Genomic DNA, 27,307 nt, shown 5'->3' with positions numbered 1-27,307 from the left:
ACATAAAATATATATAAACACATAAATTTATAATAAAAAGTTTTTTTTAAAATTTTCACTGTGCACTAATAAATATGGCTAACAACTCATTTTAAAAAAGGGAAAGGAATCAAGCATGCACCTTTTATTTGCTATAAAACTATTTCAAGGAAACTAAATAATTGATGAGGAATAGTTCTTAAAGAAAATGCTAGTAAGGTGAAAGAAAAACTAAAGCTAGAAAACTGTTTTATTCACTCCTGGTTTTATAACACAAACTGGCTGTAATCCTTAATGCATAATGAAGCTATTAGGCAAAAGTTGATGGGGAACTTTATAATAGATGGATCAGCTGACAGCATCTAAGTCCTATCACCACTACTACCATCAGTATTAGAGGGAGAGAGTAATGTCCTCAAGATGATGACAGAGGTCCTTTCTGACTTCCCTTGTCCTGACAAGACCCACCAGGAACTCTCCATAGTGCTGATTTTAGAATCTGCGGGTGAGGCCGAGGCACCCCTGTTCACCTCACAGACTGAAGACCATGTTGGAAAATTAAGAGAAGCAGCTCCACTCTGACCATATCACACTTCCCCAGTGAATGCCTCACCAAGGGGAAGCCCTTGAGCTTATGGGGTTTCCAGTTGGGAAAAAAACACACACACACAAAAAAACAAAAACAGGAGCCCACGGTGAATATCCAGCACCCCAGCATTGGGAGGCTCACTTCGCAGACATTACCGAGGAAATCTACTGGGCTTTCTCACCAGGTAAAAACTGCCAGGGAACACAGCCAGCAAACTTACCCAACCAGACCAGGTAAAAACCTGGACGGTAGGCAGGGCTTATCTCAGCCAGTGCTCAAATCCTGGCAGACTGCCTTCTTCCTAGAGCTGCTCCTGAGCAGAGATCACAGCCAGCCTCCCTGCCATCTGCAGAGCCAAGCTGGTGACATAATCTGGAGGAGGAGTTCGACGGGAAGTTCTGCCTGGTACAGAGGACTAGCCAGTGAGCTGTGCTGGCTGTGGATCTTGTTCCATGGCCGCCCTGGTCAGGGAAACACATCTGAATCCCCACCTACTATTAATTGTGACCCCCAGCCCTGGCAGACCCAGAAGCCTAACCAGGGGATCTGGGCAGCTGTGCAGCTCATCCTGTAGCCATGCTTGCAATAGCATCTGAGCACAAATCTTTACCAGTGGCCCTATGTGTCCATCCAGAGCACCTGTTGGGCAGTTCTGCCTGATTTAGGTCCCCAGCCAACAGACCATCCTGGTTGCAGGGCCTGCTCTGTGTCTCCACACAGACAGGAAAACACACCCGAGGACCCTCTCAACTGCTCAGTAGAGCCACAGAGCCCATCCCACACTTGGCAGGGAACCAAGCCAGCAGTACTGTCCAACTGTGAGATCTAGGCTGTGGGCCCACATAACCAGGGAGCCTTAACAATGCTTCGGAATAGCCTCAGAATACATCCTAGGGTACCACCCAGCCAAGAAGCGCACTTACAACCTGTCCAGCATATGACCTTGGCCAACTACTGAGTGCAAGTTGAAGCCTTGCCCAGACAGGAAGCCCAGATAATGATCAAGTCCAATGTCAGAGCATAGCATGTGACCCCACCCTAAGAGGATCCCCAAACAGTGACTCTGCCCAACTGCAGAGCATAGTCTCTTGCTTCACCCAAGTTCAGGGTTATGGCAGGAGGCCCCTCCTGACCAAGAAGCTCAGCCAATGACCTTGCCCGACAGCCTGTACAGTCAGTGGCCTACATGAACTTAAAACCCAGCCTGCAGCTTTACTCTAATTCAGGGCATAGTCTGTGTCCCCACTTGACTGCATAGCACAGCTTGAGTTCCCGTTCAAGTGTGAAGCCCTGCCTGGGTCTCTGCCAGTGCACACAGTCCAGCCAGTGGCCCCTCCAGTCACAGACTGAGATTCCAGCCAACCAGGAATGATTGTGGAGCCAAGTTGTAGCCCTGCCAAAATGATAGCCCATCCAGGGGCACCACACTGCCAGGGAACACAGCCAGCAAACTCACCCAACCAGAGTTTATTGCAGAGTCCAGTAAATGGTTCCACCTGACCACAGAGAGCAAGGAGAAATTTTACCCCATTCCACTCACAGGCCCTATGTGAACATGGTGCTCAACCAATAGGCCCACTCAAATGCAGAGACCACAACACAAGCAATGGCCTTGCCCAATAGAGACCCTGATAGCAAGTCCCATCTGCCAATAATGCTACCAGCTGAGCCATCCTGAGCTGACTGATGAAGGACTATCCCTGCCAAAGGAAATCTCTAACCCTGGGAGATAACAGCACAAAGAATAAAGGGTCATGAAAACTTATGTAAATGTTATACCACTGAAAAGAAACTAAAAGGTAGTATCACTGGTAAATATAAATGCAAAAAATATTTTTAAAAATTAGAAAACAGAACTTATTAGAACATTAAAAGGCTCATATACTATCAAGTGTGATTCATCCCTGGGAGGCAAGGATGTTTTTAACATATGCAAATCAGTAAATGTGATACATCACATTAATGGAATGAAAGATAAAAATCACATCGTATCAATAGGTGGAGAAAGTACAGTTGACAAAATGTGACATCTATTCATCATAAAATTCTCAACAAATTGGTTATTGAGGGAATATACATCAACATATTGGAGGCCACACAGCAAGTCTACAGCTAATGTTATACTCAACAGTGAAAGTTTTCCTCTAAGATCAGGAACAAGAAAAGAGTGACCATTCTCATCACTCTTATTCAACAGAATAGTACTTAGCATTCTAACTTAAAAAGAAATAAAAGGAGTCAGAATAAAAAAGAAATAGGTAAAATTGTCTGTTTTCAGATAACGTGATCTTAAATATATAAAATCCTAAAGGCTCAACCAAAATCTTGTTAGAACTAATCAATATAATTAGTAAAGTTGCAGGATACATAATCAATATACAATAATCAGTTGTATTTCTATACAGTAACAACAAATTATCTGAAAAAGAAATGAAGAAAACAAGCCCAATGTACAATAGTATCAAACACAAAATGTTTAGCAATTAATTCAAGCAAGTAGGTGAAAGATCTATACACTGAGACCATGCCACTGATTAAAGAAATTGGAGAAAACACACCCAAAAAGGGAAACTCCCTTATGTTCCAGGATTGGAAGACTAAATATTGTAAAAATATTCACATTATGAAAAGCAATCTATAGATTTAATGCAATCCCTACCAAGATTTCAAAGGCATTTTTTTACAGAAACAGCAAAAACAAACCTAAAATTTACATTAAACCACAAAAAGAACTTGTATAGTCAAAGCAATCATGAAGAAAAAAAAAAGTTGAGGCATCACCCTTCCTGAATTAACACTATATTATAACTTTATAGTAATCAAAATGCACTGGCATAAAAACAGACACATTTACCAATAGGAAAGAATTGAGAGCCCAGAAATAAACCCATGCATATGTAATTAACTGATACTTGAAAAGGGAGCTAAAATGAAGGAAAGATAATCTCTTCAATTAATGGTCCTGGCAAAAAAAATGGATATTCAAAAGCAAATGAATGAAACTAGACCCCATCTTTCACTACTCTCACATATTGACTTGAAATGTATTAAAGACAAATTTAAGACCTGAAGCCATAACACTTCAAGAAGACAACATAGGGGGAGGGGCGCTCTTTGTCATTGGTTTTAGAAATGATACAACACCTGAAGACAAACAACAAAAGCAAAGATAAGTAAGCAGAACAACATTACACTGCTGGTCAAGTACCAAACACATTCGGCCCCATTTAATTGGAAACAAAGGTGTATCATAATTTTGCTGAGTTACCCCTAAACTACTATCGACACAAATTGTCCTAGAAGGATCTGATTTCAGTTCAGTCTCCAAGAAAAAAGGGATTTTTTACCCTAACATTAGTTACTTTTCTTTTTCACCCCTCTCATTTCATGGTGATTCTATTTCTGTGGGGAAATGTGACCACCAAAGAGAATATGAGATACAGACACATAGGACTCAGTTTAGAGACCGCTGAATCTTTACACAAATGTGGCCAGTCAGGAACAGAAGGCATATATGAGGAAGGAAAGGCCATTATGGAAATCTGATAATAACACTATACATAAGGATTATGTAAATTGGCACAAGTTCACAAACAAATACTGATAATATAAGGTCACTGGAGCAAGATGTGAAAAATCCCTAGCAGATTAGACCATGTGGTAAAAAAAAAAGAAAAAAAAAATCAATGCTGAATCAAGAGCGCCCAGCTTAAAAATAAAATGTAGACCCCACCATACCCATTAATTTCCTAGAGAAAAAGACTGCATTTGTAACAGAACCCACTATATGATCTTCATCCCGTGCTGTGTACAGATTATTTAAACCATGTTGGTTCTAATTTGAGAATTATGGTTCAATCATTCTGTCCAAAGTTTAGCCATTTGTACCAACAAAAAAACTAAGTAACTTTCACATATAGATGTTTTATTTAGATGGTTATTTCTATTTAAAACAATATTCTAGTGCCAAGATTGAATGGAATCGTATGAACAACTTCTTGTCTCCCTGAGCTGAAGAGAGATGCCATAAAGGGAATTTAGGGCTGTGTCTGTGGTCAGATTGGGTTAGAATCTCGCCCCTCCCATTTAGTGCATTTCTTTCCTGGTGTAGGTTGTCTGAGCATTCTAAACCTCAATTTCTTCTTTAGTATCACTAATATGATCCAAATCATAAATTAGTAATAAAGTAGATAGTACATGTAATTGCACTATATCTACCTACATCAATCTCTCTCTATATATTATCAGATAGTTATCCATTGTCATTAGTAGTAACATAATTGTTGCTAGTGAAGTTTTACAAAGCATGGTATACATATCTACATAGGTAGGCCCATATTAACATTTTCCATCTCACATTTTCCTACCTCTATGTAAATCCAGCTTTACTCTATAATGTTCAGATAGTTCAAAGTGTCAGAGTCCAGTGAAAAGCTAAATTTCCACTTTCATGTGGGGATAGCCATAGTGCCCAAAATTGTATACCTAGATGTACCTGTTGATCAGAACGAATGCCATTTTGAGGGAGAAAGATGCCTCTTCTCTTCTGTACTCATCCCACAAAACTATTCTATGGATTTTCTCTGCTAATGGGCTTTGAGCTCCAGAAACTACAGTGCAAGAATGCATTAGGGATGGGTGCGGTGGATGAAAGCTATCAGAATCATTTCTCTGTTTTAATATTCTCATAATTGACGCAGGATGTCACAATCACAAAGGTCATGAGCTCCATTTTATTAGAGAGAAAAATTCTCGACTTCTGCCTATTTTTATATAGGTAAATGCCTCGAGATCTGAAAATTGCCTTTTTCATTTTTTTCTTCAAAAGTCCTCACCAGAACTGGAAGCACAATTTTAGAGTAAAAGGATTTTGGCATTTTTGTTTGTTTTCTTTTTTTTCTTTTTTATTTTTTTAATATATATTTTATTGGTTTTTCACAGAGAGGAAGGGAGAGGGATAGAGAGTCAGAAACATTGATGAGGAGAAACATCAATCAGCTGCCTCCAGCACACTCCCTACTGGGGATGTGCCTGCAACTAAGATACATGCCCTTGACCGGAATCGAACCTGGGACCTTTCAGTCCACAGGCCGACGCTCTATTCACTGAGCCAAACCAGTGAGGGCTGTTTTCTTTTTTTTAAAAGCATGCACACACTTGCAATGGCTGGTTAATCTTATAAGTCAACATGACTGAGGCACAGGGTGCCTTGATATTTTGAGTAAATATTACTCTGGGTATGTCTGTGATGGTGTTTCTGGACAAGATTAACGTTTGAATTGGTAGAATGAGTAAAAAGACTGTCTTCTCTAATGTGGGTGGGCCTTATCCAATCTGTTGAAGGCCTGATTGAAACAAAAAGCCTAAATAAAGGAGAATTTGCTTCCTCTGCCTGTCTCTCAGTACATTATTCTTCTGCCTTCAAATTTACACCAACAGATTTCTGGGTTTCAGGCCTTTGGACTTGAACCAAGATTACACCATCGGCTCTCCCGAGTCTCAAGCTGTGTGTGTGTGTGTGTGTGTGTGTGTGTGTGTATTTTCCAGGAAAACTTCACTGTGCAAGTTGTAAAATATAGAGATAAATACATTAATATCTCTCTCAAGGTGATCACAGCTGACTAGAAAAGACGGCTAACAATAAATAATTCCAAATCGGTAAAAAACAAACAAAAAACACACACTCTGTGCTGGGGTTCTAAAGAACTATTGTAGCACAGGTTTTGGTGTTTTCAAAAAGGCTTCATATTAGGAGCAGTGCTTGGACCAACTCTAGAAAAGCCAGAAGCTTGGTAAGACAGATATGCAGCATGTTCACAGGCAATGAGGTGGAGAGACGCACGACACCAGTAGAAAACTACAAGTTGTTGTATTTGATCATCAGAAACTGCAGAAGTCTGTTGCAGGTCTCAGAGTCCTTTTACACTGCGCTAGTGCTTAGACACCTTTCTACTGGGTGATGGGTCGCCACTGGTTTGGTTTTAATCAGTGGAGTGACAAAATCGATTTGTTCCCTAGAACAACTGCTCTGTCAAAAGGATAAAAAATGGAGGAGGAGGACAAGAGGGAAGAGTTCACACATTTTTTTAAACCTCAAACCTATTTATTTGCTTGCTTTTCCAAAGGTTTGAAGGAAAAAATGGGTGTCTAGACACTGTAAATATAAATAATATTTTCAGAATAAAAATAAAATTTCCCAGTGTTCATTGCAATAAACGTGTTGTATTAAGACAATATATGCTTAAAACATTACTGTGGACTACAAATGTCACAGCTAAGAAGTAGTGTATCCTTGGTTCCTCCAAATATGACAAAATAATTTTCCAAATCAGAGCCTAACTCAGTGAGCTGCCCTGGACTATTTGGGAAATCCTTAATTAATAGTGTAATCTTTATAGAAATAATCACTCTGTGTGTGTGTGTGTGTGTGTGTGTGTGTGTGTGTGTGTGTGTGTGTGTAGCCTCCATTAAAAACTACAGTTTCTACTGAACAGCAAAGCAGGGTCCTTGACTCCAGAAAATAATTTAATAGATATAAAATATTAGTGGGGAAATGGATATTATACAGCCAATTTGTGTTTCAAAGACAATTCCCACAAGGTGGCACATTCCTTTGAAAAAGTAGGAAGGTGTTCTTGTGAGAATAAATGGGTAAACAACATCCAAAATTAATTCAGATAAAATAAGAGCTTGTCATGCTTTCCAACAGTACATAACGCCTCGGGCTGCCTTCAAAAGGCCACTGAGAAATCTTCCATTTGGACCAGGATCTATGAGTTGAACCCAAGAGAAGGATATAGTTTTAGAGGTGATTCCTCTGGAAGTAGATGTCAAGGAAACACCTCTTGCTTATGTCAAACCCATCTTTTCTTCTGGTTCCTTTTCTAGTCCTTCGAATAAGGACAGAGCATTGAGGTGGTGCAAAGAATAAAAAGGGAAAACATAACATTTACCCTCCATTCAACTAAAAATGACCATTCTGTGCCCTTTCAGTATTTATACATTTCACCCTAACCTTTTCATGTGCTCTAAAGTCAGACTTGAATCTTGAAAACAAGATAAATTGCTCAGCCCATAGATGTTGCACTTTGAGTTTAGTGTAGGGAGTACACAGTTTATTTCTCTGAACTAACTCTCTATGGGCAAAACACTTTTATTTGTAGAGAGTCACATCTGGGTCATCTAAGAAAATATCTACTATGAAGAACACTGTATTACATCTTTAGTCATAGGTGTTATCATTGTGTGTTGAAATTCCTTTAATAATGCTCTGAGTCCAACATAGAATGTTTACTAAAATTCAGATATTCTGATTTTCTAGTGATAAATCTTCAACTTCTAACATTAGCAGTCACTCCAGGGCAGGCTTGGTAAAGGTAAACTTCATTGTGGTTGCCTTGTGCTTAAAACATGCAAAGTTTTCATTTTATAAATCAATGGTTACCAGATAACTAGTTCTCAGTCACATGGATGGAAGTTACCAAAGCAGTTAATAAATGGTAATAGTACTGTGAAGACCCATGATTGCCCAACAAGAGCAGTTGGGTAAGTCATTTGGACAAGTGAGAGTACAGACATGGAACATTTAGAAATACCTAACAAGCTTATAATGAGATAAACTGTTACTGAAACTTTGCAATGGAAACACAGCTATAATGATATTTTTGAGAACAAACATGGGTCTATAATTATTAACAATAACTTCTAATTATTCAAATAGTCTAGAGAGACATTCAAGATGGGCATATATAATTTGCAGGCTTGGTTTTTTAACTGCAAACTAGCAGGCTTTACATTACATCCCAATTTCTGTGCGATGGGTCAGAAGAGAATGAAAATGTGTTATGAATTTCTGAGAGCAGTAATTTTAGTGCATTTGCACTTTAAAAATCAGAGCACTTTTAGAGACCTAGAATGGTATTGCACAATGAAAACGATGAAACTGAAATGCTCAAATATCACTGATGTAAACAGTGGCATGTCAATGAAGAATTTCAAAATTCCTAAGTTAATTCTTTACCTAACTATAAATAACTTTCGCAATTTCTGTTCATTTTTATTTTATTTTTGCATGCTTTCTTCCATGACATATTTGACTACCTTTAATGAACACTAAGGATAGAGTGAGTAATATGTGTAAAGGTCTGTGTACTCCACATCATGTTGCAAAAAGGGCTGAACACCAAAGATATGTATTTCCATTCCATGACAACTTCTGAGCCAAGCATGACAGCACAGAGCCCCTCTCATCTGAGGGAGTTACTGTTATGTGGCTAATTCTGAGCAATCACGGGGGAGCTGAGTCTATGTATAGCAGTTTTGGGTCTGTGTGCTTATAAATCTGGTGTTTCTTCTTCCTCTTTGTTCATGGAAAACATGGTTGTGATGTGATGAAAATGGCTATATTGTAGATTCAAGAGGCCATAATTCTGCATTTCTGCTTGAAAAAGAAACTTCTAGTCAGAAACAGCTACAATGGACTTGATGTGAATCAACAATAAATGTGAATATTGTTAAACTACAGAGATATGTTCTGTTTCTGTCTTTGTGTTGTTGTTTTATTATAGCAATTACCCTAACCTGAGTAATACATATGCATAATCCTCAAAATACACCGAATCATGTAAAATATTACTCCCATTTAACAGATAAATAAATTGAGCTCAGAAAAATATTTGCACAAGTTAGTGAATAGCAGAGAATATATTGAACTGAGGGTCATGTAAGTCTAAAGGCCATGTGTTGAACCAAAATTGACACTTTAATAATCACTTTACTTCATAATAGAAGTCACTGACTCTAAGACGTTCTAGGCAGTAAGCTAGAAGAAACACAGGCATAAAAGATAATGAGATATTTGAGGGCTTATTTGATTGTATTCATTTTCAGAAATACCCATTTCTTCTCTCATGTCTGCCGTGCTGCAATGTGGTTGCATTTTACTACTTAACCCATTGATTTGGGGCTTGGCTATATAATTTGATTTGAGTAAGACGTGAGCGTGAAAGTGATGTTATGAACAGGAGTTTTAAAAGGCATCATACATTTCTGTATCCCTTCTCCAGTTTAATCCCTATATATGAGGAAATCATTTGACTGTTCTGTGTAAGAAGATTACAGAATAACAAGACAAGTGGAGCAGATCTGAAGCTAGTCCAGACAAGCCAGGCTAACCCCATCTAAAACTAGGTGAACCAAGCGAAACTCAGCTGAGGGGAAGATAATGCACACTGGCATGAATGAGAAATATATTTTTCACATTGGAAAACACTGACATTCTGGGTTATTATCTGATGGCATATTATCTGATTATATGGATGGAACGAAGGGTGCATTTAGGAATATGGATTGCTTAGATAGTAAGGAGATATGACTGACATGCAAAGTTGAGGTTGCCAGATTGTTTTCAAATGCCATGCCAACTAGTTTAAAATATAAATTGCAGGAACTAGGAAGTTATTGGACTGGCATGATCATATTCTCCATTTGGGTTTACTGTTTATCCTCTGACCATAGTAAAATTAAAAAAAATAATAATAAATTTTTTAAAAAAGCCCTCAAAAACCACCAGAAAGTTTGCTGAAGGAGGCAAAGTTTCAGGATAGTAAACACACATGTGCCAACAATTCTTGTGTCAGGTATATCATATTTGGTTTATGCATCAGCCCAGATTGGCACATTGACCTTGATTTCTCACCACAGTGGCCCTGGCACTCGCTCATCCTGTTACTGGCTCCATGGAAGCAAACAGCTACTGCTAAAGCCATGGTTGTTACAGCTCAAGAAACACTGTGAGTAGTGTTACTGCTGAAGAGCGACTGTTTTCCTGCTCCCTGGCCAGAGAGTATTCTTAGTTGCTCTAGCCTTTCCTTTAGCCACCTGGCTTGTCTAGGGAAGCAAACTGGATTCTCAGAGAAGGAAATGATCCATAAGACAGATGATGACAAAAGAGACATAAAAGATGAGAAGCGTCCTAGCCAGTTTGGCTCCATGATAGAGCATCAGCCTGGGGATTGAAAGGTCCTGGGTTTGATTCCAGTCAGGGGAACATGTCCAGGTTGTGGCCTGATCCCCAGTAGGGGGTGTGCAGGAGGCAGCCTATCAATGATTCTCTCTCATCATTGACATTTCAATCTCTCTCTCCTTCTTCCTTCCTCTCTGAAATCAGTAAAAAATGTATTTAAAAAAATATGAGAAAGAAAAGGCAGAAAAATAAATGTCCTCCCTGTTCTGAGATGGCATTGTGCATACTGCCTCTCTGAAGACATCCCGTGATGGTATAATTACATGCTGTGCTCAGCCAAGAACTCACCCGTTTGTATTTGTTCCCTTCTCTCTAATTCTTTCTTTCTTTTTTTATGTGAACTGCTTCTCTCTCTCTCCCCACCTCAGGGAACCAGGATGAATATAGTGAGTGAAACAAACAGTACTGGCTTAGGCCTTTAGGTCAAACAACAGTGCTCACTTAATATAAATGTTAGCTATTGGCTTAACATTAGAATACATGAGTTTGAGTCTAAACTTAATCAATTATGATTTAAGTATTCTTGGATAATTCCTTTAAAGTGTCTAAGCCTTACTTTCCTTACGTATCAAAGAAACTGATCCCTGCTCACAGAGTTGTAAAATAACATGAGTCAGTCTGTACAGAATACTTATTAGACAGCATTGCCAATGTTATGAAAGTGTCAAAACACGCCTTGGAGTGGAAGATCGGGCGTAACATAGTACAGCAGAGAAATGCGTGGTAATAACTAAAGACATATGATTTGGATGTGTGATCAGGATTTTTTTTAAAGAAATGTAGATTATCCTGGGTCAGATGACTCAGTTGGTTGGAATATCACACCATACACCCAAAGGTTGTAGGTTGTGGGTTCAATTCCCGGTCAGAGAACATACCTAGGTTGCAAGTTCAGTCCATGGTTGGGGCAAGTATAGGCAACTGATTGATGTTTCTTTCTCTCTCTCTCTCTCTCTCTCTCTCTCTCTCTCTCTCTCTCTCTCTCTCTCTCTCTCTCTCTCTCCCCTTCTCCATGATTAAAAAAAGAAATGTAGAGTAGTGCTCATCAAGTATTCAGAAGCCCTTCATATATACTAACATTTAAAACTTAAAGTAACTCTATAAGAGAAGCTTGGAAAGTGGAGAACACAGATGTCGAGCACATGTATCTATAGGTTAGAAAGTGTTATGTCTGGGACCAAAATCTAAGCTGTGTTTGTAATCACCATGATAAACTGACAGACATATTTTGAGAAAATGTTGAGCAATTTAAACTTAGGAAAAGTGGCTATAACAAAAAGGCAGTCTCTATACCCTATGTTTTTTGGGTTATTATTTATCATCATTGCTTAAAGCCCCACTTTATCACATACACTCAGGCTATCAGCAGTAGCATTTATCATCTTGGACAGCATTGCTTAGAAGAGGACAAGGATCTCCCTATGACAGATCCTTGCAAATCAATTCTTATAAACAGGAGAAGAAAAGGTAGAATATACCTGATATTGCTTGATATCTTAGTGCAGAATTTATCTAATCAAAACATGGACATTATAGATCAGTGCTTAGTTTCATGTAATTTATACTTATATGTTTATAAATTTTAAAATGCCATTGACTACTACTAATACACAGAAAATGTTTTTTTTATTTTTAAACTTATCAACTCTCATCTCTATTTTTTAAAAACTCAGTTCAAATAAGGTTTAATTTTATAATTCATCAATTTTAAATATAGAAATTAGAGTTTTAACAAATATACACAGTTGGATATCACATGACATAGAATATTTTCATTATTCACAATTTTCCTTTGCTCTCCCCTTTGCTATAAAATGAAAGGGCAGAAAAGCTGCACATAGAAAGGAGAAAATGAATTTATATCCAGAATATGTAAAGGACACTTGCATGTCAATCATTAGGACAAATAACCCAACTATAAATAAGCCAGTGTTTAAAAAAGAATTGAATACATACTCCCCCAAGAATATGTCATTCCTATTTTAAGAGAGGAATCTAGAGCTTAGAAATTATTAATAACTAGTATAAGTTTACATTTGGTAAGTGGTGGACTTGGCATTCAAACTGAGGTCAGTTTGAGAGTAAAATGTGTGTGTTTTTTTTAAGTGGGAAGAAAGTGGTAAAGAGTAAAAAAAGTAAGAGAGGAAGGAAGTGAGAAAGAAAAACATAGTTATGGCAGTTATAATTTGAAAGCCCTAGTGTTTTATCTCACACCCTGATGTCCCAGAGAATATGTGAGTCAGTCAGTCAGGATAGCACTGAACTATATTGTTAAATAACTAGCACTTACAAAAACCAGAGAGAAAGATTTTATTCGATTTTTCCCAAGGAAAAAAGGAATGCCTTTTAAAAAAATAATATCCCTTTCTCTGGTGAATAAAAAGGTAATTTAATCACATGGCATGGAGTAAATATCCCCAAAGGTGATGTTTTAGGTTGGGAGATTCTAAGAATAGAGAACAAGTAAACAAAAGAATTCTGGTAACTTTCAGTTAACCTTCCTTTCTTCCTAAGATTGTCAAGTGCAGAAATTAGGATATTTTTAAAAAATTCTAATGTACTTTACCAGATGTATGCTAAGGAAAAGTAAAGTGAAAATGATGCTGTAAGTGTGTTTGCAAAGTGAAAAGTGTGGTTAAGCCTTTTTTTGTTGGATGGGGGTTATTATTGTTTAAAAGTGTTACAGGAGCATGAGTAAATGACTAACATGGCTTCAAAATCTTTTATGAGTCCTAGCAACTAGCCTCTGTGCGTATGTGAACAGAAATGTCCTGTGACTGCATGACAAACAGAAGAAATAATCTTATCTTGGCTCTTAACTGTTTTAATTTGTGAGCTTTGAGCTATGAATTTCTGAAACTGAATCAATCAAATTCTTTAAAGAGAAGTGGTCCTGAGATAAAATCATCAGCTAAAGACAACATGCTAAGAGCCTCAAATTGTCATAGCTGTTCACAGTATCTGGTTACTGAGTCTAAGAAATGTTCACATTACATGAAGAAGGTTGATAAAGGAGTTGGAACCATTTAAATATGGTTAACATTAATTAAAGGCAATACTTTATCTGCAATGCAGAGTCAGTAGATTCATTTGTCTCAGCACAAGTCCTGCAATAGGTATTGGTTCTCAGAAAGAAGTTTATCTAATATTAAATTTTTGAATGTTTAATATATACTCTTGTCAGTTTTTCAGTATGTGTTTGTCTGCTCAGGCTGCTGTAATAAAGTAGCATAGGCTGGTTGGCTTATAAACAACAGAAAATTATTTGTTACAGTCCTTGGAGCCGGCAGTCTAAGATCAAGGTGTCAGCATGGTGGATCCAGTGAGAGCTCTCTTCCAGGTTGCAGACTATCAACCTATCGTATCTTCAAATAGCAGAGCTCAGAGAGAGGAAGCCAGCCCTAATCCCATTATGAGAGGATTTAGAAAGACACTGTTTCCATTCACGAGGGCTCCACATTTAAGATTTCATCTAATCTGAACTACCTCCCAAAGATCATACCTCCTAATACTATCATATTGTAAGGCAGGGTTTCGACATATCAATTTTGAGGGAACACAAATATTCACTACACAATATACTTCTTCCAATGGAAAACATATTGTAAAGTGGGAAATGTCCATATGGAGAAGGGGGAGGTGGATTCTATTGATGTCCCCCCCCCCAAATGTAGTCACCTAGAAGTTATCTATCTTCTGTGGGCCTTAGTTTTGCCATCTATAGTATAAAAAGGGCTGCATGGGATTGTTTCAAGTCCCCCTTCTTGGTCTATATGAAAGATTCTCATCAATTTGTAATTATATAAATTATAAGTAGCACAATAGATAAGATTTTCCATTTCTTATAAAGTTTTTGTTTCTCAATGTCTCAAGACACACACTCTATCGAAATATATGTTCATTGATAATTATCTTTTTATGTTTATAAGCAAAGGGCAAATCAAATAAATGCTGTGAAGCTGGTAACCTTATTATGCTGCTAGTTCCTTGACATTTTGACAGCTATTTAGATTATTTTTGCATAAAATAACATAAATAAAAATGCAATTCCATTTCCCAATCCTTATAATTTGACTGGAGGCTGCACCTTTACTAGATTTTTATATTAGAAAGCTTAGATGACAAAGGAAATAGGCAAGTTATTGCTAAATCAAAATTGATAGCATTGGATAATGGAATTTACTGACTGGTAACAGGAGAAATAAAAAAAAAAATCCTTTGGTACCATAAAATGCTTGTGGTAAACATTCCTCAAGAATAGCAATGCACCGACTCAGCATTTTATTTTAAGTAAAGCCCTAGAAGAACCCTAATCCCCAAGTATGGCTTACACTTCTCCATCTATAGTTTTGCATTGCTCAGTGAATTTCTAGTTTCTTGAGAAATGTATGCTTGTAATTTAGTACTACAGAACTTTTCTCCGACAAATTGAATAAGAGAGCTTAAAGAGTATTTAATATAATGCAGGCAAATTTTTAAAAGCCCTTATTATTGAAGAGAAATCTTTTTAATGCTCTTTGGTCAGACTGACTGTCTACAATGATTGACTTTGATGGGGGGAAAAAATGTGCCTGGCTCATATCTGCAGTAGGAAAGAAAACCTAGCAATTACATTATCCGTTGTTTGGGCCTCAAACAAACAAGCTAATAGCTTCTCATTTAGCTAACTGGCTGTGCTTTGATTATAGGCCATTAGTGGGCATTAGAAAAGGAAAATGTTTGCTTGGACTTCTCCCATGGATATTTCAACTTCATATTAATGAGTCAAATTTAGTCAATTATTTCATATGTTAAAACCTTACTAAAGCAATATGGCTTAAATTAAGCTAAAAAGCCAATGGTTATTCAAACTATGTAACAAATTTCATATTTCCTCAGCAAAGATCTTTGCTTTCAAAATAGAGCAAAAGTTCAAATTAGGGACCTCGATTCCACCAACAATTACTAACAGGAGAACATCAGTTTGTCAACTGATATTCTCTAAGGGTGGTTTTATAAGTTCTTAGTTCCATGCCAGTATTTATTTTATTTGTATTTCTTGCCATTTTTAAAGACAACTAGAAAGAATGTGGCGGAGGTTGCTTAAGTGTGGCAAGGATCAGTGGGAAAAGAATGACTAATCAGCAGTGGATTCACTGAGGCCCTAGCCCAGAAGACGGGCCACTTAAGGCTGGCGGAGATAACTGGGGGGTAATTATTGCCTGAGGGGAGAACGATTTTGTCTAGTTGAGAACTGAGTGGCAGTGCTGACTCTTCTTTAAAGACAGCTGCCCAAGCAGAGAAGAATTTCAGTGTTTAAGTGCTTAGGAACAGATGTGCTACCTCCTACTCTTACTGTTTCTCAGTGGGAAACACTTTTCTGATTTTCACCCTTCCCCACTTTCAAAGAGTAAATGCCAGCTTTTGAGTGTGATTTGGGATACATAACAAACTATATTTCTCCATCTCTAGATAGTCTTTCTTCTTCTGCCATTCATCCCAATATTCTGACTACTATATCTCTATTAAACAAAAATAATTACAGTTATTAAAATTGAGGTCATGCTTCATCATGCTTTCATTTGTATAATGCTTTACAATTTACAGGGGGTTAATATGTACAGTATTTTTCTCACACAAAATATCAAGGAATATGTTAACATAACTCTCATCCTATATGATAAAAGCCTAATATGCAAATTGACTGAACTGCAGAATGAAGAGTTGATATGAAATGCACTAGCCACCAGGGAGCTTACAGGTGCTAGCAGGCCCCATGCCTCTAGTTTTACTTATAAAGAATTAATGGCTACACAATCAATAGTCTTAAGTATTAAATTCTTTGGATGATATCTTTTAAATGGAGAAGAAGAAGAAAGGTGATGAACTTCAGACTACTAAGAAGCACAAAAAGCTATAAAGAAATCCTGGAGGGCACAAGCAATTAATGCTTTCTTAGTAAAGTTTTGAAGAGAGAGGTGCCAGGACAGACAGATATTAAAACATCTCCCTGATATAGGAGTCACATTCAGAAGAGCAGACATTAAGGTAAAAGTAATCAAATTCTTGAAGAAGAGGATGGCGCTTTTCTTGTAAGACAATTGGGATTCTATCATGCCCGATGGAAAGGTTAGGACACTGCCAACTGAGAGTGGCATGAACAAGTCTAAAAGTTGTAAAACATGCCCTAGCTGGTTTGGCTCAATGAACAGAGCGTCGGCCTGCGGACTGAAGGGTCCTGGGTTCAGTTCCAGTCAAGGGCATATGCCTTGGTTGTGGGCTGGATCCCCAGTAGGGGGCATGCAGGAGGCAATCAATCAATGATTCTCTCTCATCATTGACGTTTTTCTCTCTCCCTCTCCCTTCCTCTCTGAAATCAATAAAAATATGTTTTAAAAGTTATAAAACATAACAGATAGGTGCTGTTAAATCTAGAATGAGGGGCATGTAAAAAAGGTTGTAATATAAATAGACAAATAGAAAGTTGTGTTAAGGCAGCAGCACTGAGTTTTTTAAACAACAGATCAAATATTTTAGACTTTAGAAAATAGTGTGGAATTTTACTAATTTTTATCTGATTTTGATCTGACGTTCCAGATTTTGGACTGATGCAGATATGTTAATCTGACAGGAGTCCCAGCAAGACAAGAGTGAGATTCAATCAAGTTCCATGTAGAGACTGAAAGGGTCCAGATCCCAGGCAAATGCCTCATGACGATCTCATGGCAGTATCTGGAGATGGGACCCAGGATGTTGTGTGTTGAGTTCAGGACTATTTGGTACACATTTCACAGAGATAGAATGTATGACTCAGATTTTTTTATTTGAGCCCAAGTCCTATTTTGAATATATTTTGACATTTCAAGTTAGTTTCTTCACCATTTTTTAAAATAGGAGCCAATTATTGATATTTATTTATAACCCCAATAGATATGCTTAATGAATAATTCTGAGCTCCTCTTGAAATCTGAATGTGTGACTAGGAGCTGCTGAAAACAGAGTATAAATGTGAGCAATAGCAATTATGGCAGTGTTTCTTAAGGGGACTCCAGTGTTGCCTAGAAGTCATGCAGAGAATTAAAGAACAGAACCAGATTCAGTAGTCTAATGCTGAACATAAATATTCTGCCGGGATAACAAATAAAATTAATACTACAGTGGTTTGTTTTTCAGTTTTGGCAGTAACGTGACTCAACTTAATTATGTTTCGTAAATAACACAGGATGATCAACAGTCACATTTCATCATGACTATCCTGGTTTTAGCACTGAAAATTCTGCAGCCAGAAAACCTATCATCCCAGGTAAACCAGGGTAGTAGATCACACTAATATTTCACTATAATTAGACGTAACTGAGTGTTTGTATACAGGTTGAAATTGGTCATTTTTACTTTTTAGTTAGAAATGGCTTAGTGTGTACCCTGGCATTATCAGATGAATCAAATGAGAGGTTTCACTCCAAAACTTTAGCCTACTTTTGAATGACCAGTTTAACCCCCTCCTGTAGCAGCTAAGCCCCAGGGTGTGTTAAAAACTCCATCAACAATATCTATAGTGGTTGCTATTTTAAGCATGTATGGACACCTATTCATGCTTTATTACTTTAGCTTATGTATCAATGTAACCAAGGTAATCTGGTTTTGTTTTTTACAATATAAAAGAGTACAGTGAACAGAATTCTAACCATGATACCCAATTCTAGAGAAGAAAAATGTTTCTGTTGTGATGACTGGGGAGTAATTAAAAGAAATCCATGTTTAAAAAGCTGAAATGAATGCAAAATTTGGCACAAATGGTCTACATTGTAATGCAGTGTTTTTATACATCTTAAATACATATAAATGTTCAGTTTTATAAACCAAACTGAGATAATTTTCATTGAAATAGTGATATAGCTGAAATACAAGCTGTTGACAGATAGAAAGCCATAGCATATAGAATACAGAAGGTGTATATGTACACACACACACACACACACACACACACACACACACACACACACCCTCTATTTTAGAAGTGCAGCAAGGCCAAGGTAAGCTATTTCAAAATAACTGCTCAGTGTGGCAAGTCTCTCTCTCTAACATGTCTTCTCCTGCATCTAGTGAAAGAAAATCCAGCTCCTTTTAAAATAATCCTGTGTTAGCTGGCCAGTGTGGTTCAGTGCATCAGCCCACACACCAAAGGGTTGTAGGTTCGGTTCCTGGTCAAGGGCATATATCTGAGTGCAGGTTCGATCCACAGCCCCAGTCAGGGCACATGTGGGAGGCAACCAACCAATCTCAATCAATCAATGTTTATCTCTCACATTGATGTTTCTATGTTTCTGTCTCTTCTCTCTCTCTCTCTCTCTCTCTCTCTCTCTCTCTCTCTCTCTCTCTCTCTCTCTCTCTCTCTCCAGTTTCTCTCCCTCCCTTACACTCTTTCTAAAAATCAATAGAAACAATATTCTTAGATGAACCTTACCAAAATTGAAAATAAAATAATTCTGTCTGGAGATTTATTGAAGAATAAGGAGAGTCGGGTTCCCTTCACCGAGTGCTACAATGTGTAGGTGGTTGCCCTTGGCTCGAAATCCAGCAGTTCTAGCGTAGGTAGTCTGTCCACATCTTAGGTGGCATCTGATCTCCATCCTTTTCTATATGTTTCTTCCTCCATTTCTAAGTAGAATATAAGCTAAACCTGTATACAAAGTCAATATATTTCTTCTAATTAATGATCTAATGATTTTGTACGTTAAAATGACTTTTAAAAGTTATTGATTTATAAGAAAGTCTAATCGCTAAAATAGAAATGAGTGGGCATAAAATGGGGAGTTAAAGGGATACTTCTGTCACAGGGCACAGCACACATGCAAAATGAAGTTGACAGCCCAGCCAAACTCCTGAAGTCTGTTTTTGAGAGAAAGTTAACTCCTGTTCTCTACTGCTGGTGCCATACTCCTGAGACATAATATCTGTATTAACACAAATATGGCCTTCATTTAGTTAGTTACTTATATGTAGTAAAACCTTATGAAACACTGTGAAAAACACAGACACAGGCAAAAATGTTGTAATACTAATAATATTTATGTGAAAATTGCTTTGGCCATGGTATTTCTTCTATCATGAACTAATTATAAGATTTTGAGGCAAATCACTTGAATTCTATACACATGTATATATATCCAGGAAGCGAAAATGAGTGGTGTGCTTTAAGGTTTTTACCAGGAGATATATATATATATATATATTTTATAACTTCCAATGTCTTTGTCAGTTATTAATTATATTTTCTTGGCTCACACAAAATATCCCATAAAATTGCCCTCCCTATAGCACCCACATATCTCCAGTTGTGTGTTCTTGGGATGATCTGCAGTTGCTCCTCTAAGATGCCCCTTGTTTATCCACCCATCTCCATCCTCCCTAAAACCACAGCCATATTGACCGCAGCTATGTAACTGTTCTCCATTTCCTTTTTCATCTCTCTACTTCTCATATGTGTTTAGAGTATTTTCCTCATGAACAGCCCGATGGCAATTTCCACACGTGCTCTGTCCTTCTGGTCCTCATTTCCTCAGGGAGGACACAACCTACTTCTCAGAGCGCCACTCTAACCTGGGACAGTCATCTCAGCCCCAGTCCTGCCAAACATCTAACTGCGAGCACTGCCACTGCTCGCCTTGGATTCTAGTCTGAGATCAATATTTAGAGAAGCTCAGTTCACTTTGGAGACATCGATAAATAATGTCAGATTTTCAGAGGTATTTGAGACCACACAAAAGTTTATGAACTATTGGACTACCTACCAGTGGTTCTAATGCCGTAACCCTTTAATACAGTTCCTCATGTTGTCGTGACCCCCAATCATAAAATTATTTTTGTTGCTACTTCATAACTGTAATTTTGCTACTGTTATGAATCATAATGTAAGTATCTGATATGCTATATGTGTTTCCCGATGGTCACGACCCACAGGTTGAGTGTAGATGTGGGTCTGAGTCAAGTCTTCATTCTCCAAGCTCATTTGAATAAGAAAACTTGGATTCATGTCCACTGATATTTGATGTAGACTATTGCTGTATAAGTTCTTTTGGCTTTGTTTCTAATAGCTTTTACTTTTTTCGTTTCCCTAGAACTTAGCCTATAATTAGGTTCCTAACACATTTTGTATAAGAACATGTAGGAGTTTATTTCAGAGGCCCCTATAAAATCACAGGTTCTTGGGTTTAATATTGTATCATACCCTATTGAAAAATATTCTCCCTGAGTTCCTACCAGAGTTCAGTTTTTTGGCTCTCTTGCAACCATTTATTCAGAAACAAACGTTGTTTTCTAGTGTCATTAAACATATTAAATGGAAAAGTGATATAAATGCAAGCTTATCTTTTTTCTTTTCCTACAATGATTTCTCTCTAAACTTTCACATGAATGATTTTAGGTTCCTCATCCTGCTCCAGGTTACCAATGTCAAAAACCTAACAATAAGCCTGTAACTGATTTGCATTCTTTACATTACCTTCAGACTAACAAAATAAAGCATTACATATGTATGTAATTATATTTATATATGTATAGAGAGAATATGTGTTAATATACATGTATCACATATAGAAAATTATATATGTATATTAAGCTCATTTCAGAAAAATGCCAACAAATAAATGTAATATCTATAAAAAGAAAAAATGAATCACTATTTGCAATTTAATAATTGACTCATATGGGTTCCATTATTATTTGTATAAGCAATTAGATGAAAAAATCATTTGAAAACCTATTCACAGTATTACCTCATAGATTACTTGGTAACAGCAAAAGGAAAATACACATTTACAATAGTGAGATCTGGAAATCATCACCTTAAGCAAATGATCAAACTACAGTTGCCATCAAATAATGAAAAAACCTAACACTATGTACCTCTAGATACCATTCTATATAAAGTAAACAGCATAAATAATTTTCTTACCACAAATACTTAATCTGAGTCTAAATCTAGTCTCAGGAACAAACTAGCTTCCAATTTACAGAAAATTCAAAGAAACAGGGTCAATGGCATCATGAGGAAACAGACAAGTCAAATATAGGAGACACTCTTCAAGAAAGCTGGTCTATCCATAAATGAATGGATAAATAATATGTGGTACACACACAACAAAATATTATTCAACCATTATAAAGAATGAAAGCTTGCCATTTGCAACAACATGAATGGACATAGAGGATATGATGCTAAGTGAAGCAAGTGACAGAGAATGGAAATTACCATGTGACTTCACTTATATGTGGAATCTAAAATTAAAAAATGAAAACAGAAACAGACATAGACATGGAGAAAAACTTGATGGCTGCCAGAGGGAAAGGGGAAACGGGTGAAAAAAGTAAAGGGGAAAAGGAGATAGAAATTTCCAGTTATAAAATAAATGCCATTCTAATGTGATGTACAGGGAACACAGTCAATAATATCATGATATGGTGTCAGAGGTACGGTGTCAGATGGTTACTAAATTTATCATGGTGGTCAATTCATTAGGTACCTAAATGTTGAATAATAATTTTGCTCATATAAAATCAGTATAATATTGTATATTATCATATCATAATAAGAAAAAAAATTGAGAAAAAGAAAGCTAGTCGGAACATTTGTCAAAATCAATTCCAGAAACCTCCCAAAATTGGGTATAGCTATTTAGCTTAAAAGACTACAGGAATATAGGGAATGGCCGGGGAGGGGGGCATTAAGTGGGGAAAAAGAAGACATGTAACACTTTAGACAATAAAAAAATAAAAAAGATAGAAATCTAATAAACAGTGCCTTTTGTAAGTTAAAAAAAAAAGAAAAAAGACTACAGGAGCATAAAACCCAAAAAGTAATATGTAAATATTAATAGTTGACTGTTCAAAATGATAATAGAAAACATATTTTGGGGGCAATGTGGGAAAGTAAGTGAAAAAAGTTATTAAAATTATTAAATTCTTAAAATGATATTTTTATGTCACAAAATTTATATATATATATATATATATATATATATATATATATATATATATATATGTAGGGGTGTGTGTGTGTGTGTGTGTGTGTGTGTGTATATACTTATGATTGTGTAGGCAAATGGTCTTACATTTTAGAGATGCCTGCTGAAATATTTACAGGGAAATCGGTGACTCATTTTCAAATGGTTCAGTTTATATAAACATTTCTGTATGTATGCTTGTGGAAAGAGACCGTTAAAAGTATACATTTATGTCTAAACTGTTGCTTAGTATTTATTAAAATGTAGACCTCAAATTTATATTTTAGAACGTCTATTTTGGTTTTTCCCCAAATATGTTTGTTAATTTTTTTAGATCTTTTAGTCATATTTTTATTAATTTATTTTACCACTAAATATATTAAAATGCTTATTTAATAGTCTATATCACAACAAATGCCCTTAGTTAGATTGGCCCCATGGTTTCTTTCTTTTTTTTTTCTTTTTTTTTTATTATTAGTTAAGGTATTACAAATGTGTCCTCATCCCCCCCGTTACCCCCAACCTCCCCCCACACACACAAACTCATGCTCCCATCCCCCCGTTGTCCATGTCCATTGGTTTGGCTTATATACATGTATACATGGTTTCTTAACTTCCTTCTTTTTCCTTCCTATTTGTGGCTTGACTATAGGGGATTTCTCTTAATATCTTGTGTGCATGCTTTGTATTTGACAAAAATAAGTCCAGGGGTCATTTTTCAAAAGCATCATATGTTTCTTCATAATCTCACAATCATTGCCGTCATACTTAAATTTGGATACTTGGAGATTCACTAATAAAAAGATAAACAAATGAGCATCTAATGAGGCAAGACTCAGTTGGTAGCTGAGTAGAGGGAGTACGTGGTGCACAAATCTGTGAGGTGCCGCACACAGGCCCACGTGAATGGCATAGGCAGCACATTATCTACCAGACCTTAAAACAGTCTACTACATATGGGAAGTATAGACACTAAAATAATCCGCTAAAGTAAATACTTTAGATGGGAAGAATATTTTACTTAGATCAAACTGTGTGCATTTATGGCTAATCATGAGACATTAATGTAATGGTATTTTTGTTTTTTTGTGTGTTCTTTTGTGTTGTTTTTTTTTTGTAATGGTATTTTTGATAAGTTGTCTACTTATGAAGTAGTAGTAGATAATACTTTAGGGAAGTGGTTCTCAACCTTCCTAATGCTGCAACCTTTTAATACAGTTCCTCATTTTGTGGTGACCCCAACCATAAAATTATTTTCATTGCTACTTCATAACTGTAATTTTGCTACTGTTATGAATCATAATGTAAATATTCGATATGCAGGATGTATTTTTCATTATTACAAATTGAACATAATTAAAGCATGGTGATTAATCACAAAAACAACATGTAATTATATGTGTTTTCCAGTGGTCTTAGGCGACCCCTGTGAAAGGTCGTTCGACCCCCAAAGGGGTCGCGACCCACAGATTGGCAACCTACAGGTTGAGAACCGCTGCTTTCGGGTCACAAAAATAATTTGGCTAATAATAATCATATGCTTTAAATTTTACTTGCTTAGAATTATATTTCTGACTATCTCAAATTACATTCTTTGGTTATGCAAATTTAAAATAATTTAGGTTGATACAATTGCCTGGAATTAGCACATCCAATCACTTACTTTTTAATTTACAAAAGTAAGGCATGAATCTTGGTTAAAACAAGATTTGTGGGTAACATTAAGAAAACGACTCTTGGACATTCAACTTTCTGATAATAAAATAGACAACAACAGCTACAAAATCAAATATTTGGAGAAGTGCTGGACTCAGAGGAGGTAAAGGAGATCTACAGAGTCCCCACTTCTCCCCCAAGAAGGGGAAAATTCCTTTTGATACACAAAAAGTGAAGTCACCCTTTGGACATGCACCTATATTAAAACTGAACTTCATACACTGAGTGTGCAAGGAGCAAATTTGGGGTGCCAACACTCCTTGTTACATCAGGGATGGTGGAATAAAAATAAAACTGCCCCAGGGGATTCTGAGAAGATAGCAACACAATATTTAAATCTCCTCCAAATGTCACATTAAACAGAGAGCATAACTCTGCTTCATTTTATAACACAATGAAAGGAAGTCTAAAATACACGAGGATTGGGACAAACAAAGAGTCAAAAACATACCAGGTACCAGCACTTGTAGGGGAAGAAGCAAAGGGAATCAGTGAGAAAGCTGAGGCACTGGCGAACAGGGAACCACCAAATGGCCAATAGATGTTTTCTGGAAAGTGAGTCAGGACAACTTGAAATCATCCCCTGAGACTGGAAGGGGCTTTGTGGGTCTAACAGCAGGTGAGCATAAAGGGCCCACCATGGTGTCTGAGTGCTATGCCAGTGGCTACGCTATGACCTCGGGAAACGAATGAGCCAGGCTCATTTCCAGGACAGTACCCCACAAACTGTAAGAGACTGATAAGATCCGGTAAGGTAAGGAAAGGAAAAAAAATAGTACATCTATTTTTAAGGTTCTTAGTACTATAATGGAATATGATTTTCTGTGACCTTTACATAACAGAGTTATTAAGCTTGGGCTTAAATTCCCAGGTTGTTGATGAAACCAGAATCAACAAATGTTATATTTTTCCTGGACTTATGTAATAACTCAAAATACAGAAGGTAAATTCTGAATATGTTCATCCAAAATTAATCTGCTTGCTTATGAAAACCGAGAACTGAAATTCTGCTTTGAGACTAACCCATGTTACTACTGTGTCTCATTGTGTGTGTGTGTGTGTGTGTGTGTGTGTGTGTGTGTGTGTGTGTGTGTGTGACTACCTAAGTGCCTACAAAATCTATAAATGAAATATGGGACATCACCACATTCATTTGAAAAATCCAAAGCAAGTGGAACTCCCAGTTTGAAATGGATTCATACCCCTAAATACAACCTTTTAAGGGTATTCCTTGAATGTAAGGTGACTAATTCACACCATTTTAATCATTTTCTTTCTGGAGTTTCTACTGATATATTTAAGCTAAATTTGTTACATTTTTAAAATTAACTCTTCCAAATTAGTAAACCCATCCATACCCTCATGCTGCCCAAAATTTAAAAAAAAATTATTTCTGGGGAAAATGCCAAGGACAAAAATCCCATACAAGTTTTTGCTTTGGAGTTGACAATATAAGAAGTGCTAACTTTAGAGCTTATGGCAGAATATAAAGTAAAGCACATCCATCTGTAAACTGTCAATCCAAGTCCATTCCCAAATATGACACTCACTCTTAAATGAAGAATAGTGCCAAACAACCCCACCAAGAAATACGCATGTACGTTTCTGTTTTGCAACCCACTGAAGAAGATAGTACAGGATTTGGCTAATTGCTTTCTATGTTAGCAGGTTCCTTTGATATTAGACACTGCTTTATTTCATGAGCCAAAATATCTAAGCCCTCACCTAAGAATAAAAAATACAAAAAAAGGATCAAAACATACAATAATTCAGAGCTTGACTTTGTAAACTTGGGTTATATGAACTTTTCATAATGTTTTTGAAGTTATCACCAAAGTGCCAAGGTGCTGGAGGGAATAACACAATGTAGTGTTTGAATATTTTTAGCTTATCTTCCTGGATTTTCCTCTCTGCAAAATCATGTTATCAAACAGTAAATATATTGTAAGTTCCACATTCTTAACACAGATCTCTCTTTACACTGCATTCCTCTGCAATGACTATCCATTTTTCTGCTCCCCTCCACAGCAAAATTCCTTGAAGGTGTGTCTCCCCCTTTATCTCTGTATCCCTTTGGAGCATGGCAGTTGGGCTTTAACCATCAATGCTCCACTGAACTTGCTCTTGTCTGAGTCTCCAAAGGTCCCACATGATAAAACCCCACAGTCAATTCATTACTCCTCTCCCTCTTCTGTTAGCAGCATTTACTCCACTTGATCCACTGGTCACTCTTTCTCTGTGTCTTTGCTCATTATTTCTCATCACTTGACTTCTAAATGTTGGAGGGAGGACCCAGGTCCACCTTTGGACTCTTTCTCCCATGGGGACCTCATGTAGTCTTATGGTCATCTACATAATTATAAGTCCCAAATGCATGGCCAGTATGAAATGTTCCCCTGAATATCAAATTAATGCAAATCACTGTTTACACAACATCCTACCTTAGATGATTAGAGAGATTTCACAATTAATATCTCCAAAGAGAATTTGTAATCTTACTCACCACTGCCCACAGTCATTCTTTTATCAGGAAGTGAAAAAGTGTTCCAGTTGCTCAGATAAAAACAAACAAAACTCTGAAAAACATAAACAAAAACAATTTGGTATCATTGTTGACATTTTCTTTCATACTCTATGTGTAATCCATCAGCAAATGTCAACTGGTCCAAACCACCATCATCTTTCCTGTGAGGAAATCCCTTTCTACTTTTTTTGTTTGTTATTGCTTTCAATTTTGTCCCCAGAGAGAAGCCAGACTTATCATGTCTCACCCTTAATTTTTTCGTCCCAATGATTTCTATCTTACTCAAAGGGGGAAATAAATCCCATAAGTTCATAGCAAGTTCCTTCTAGAACTATCTCCTCAACTTCACTTTATTTCTTCTTTCATCTCTACAAGTCACCCTCTGAATCACTCCAAGGGAGGCAAACAGATCTCTCTACTATTTTGGAAAAGATCAGAAAATTTTGTGGGATTTTTTTTGTTTGATTGCTGCCATATCCTCAGCTCTAGAAAAC

At 36.9% G+C, this 27,307-nt stretch overlaps 1 protein-coding gene across 1 annotated transcript in view; it reads right to left on the bottom strand.

The window, feature by feature from the left end:
- CCDC82 (coiled-coil domain containing 82) overlaps positions 1-26,863 on the bottom strand; it is an 807,218-nt gene extending 780,355 nt beyond the window's left edge. Inside the window, exon 1 of the mRNA XM_059708085.1 lies at positions 26,793-26,863. The gene's annotated coding sequence lies outside the window, so the exon portion shown is untranslated. The remainder of the gene's footprint in view (positions 1-26,792) is intronic.
- Between the last annotated feature and the right edge of the window lie 444 nt (positions 26,864-27,307).

Source organism: Myotis daubentonii, chromosome 9 (genome assembly GCF_963259705.1).
Source record: "Myotis daubentonii chromosome 9, mMyoDau2.1, whole genome shotgun sequence".
Taxonomy (NCBI): domain Eukaryota; kingdom Metazoa; phylum Chordata; class Mammalia; order Chiroptera; family Vespertilionidae; genus Myotis; species Myotis daubentonii.
The sequence above is the reverse complement of the archived record's forward strand: the minus strand, read 5'-3'. Positions and strand labels throughout refer to the sequence as shown.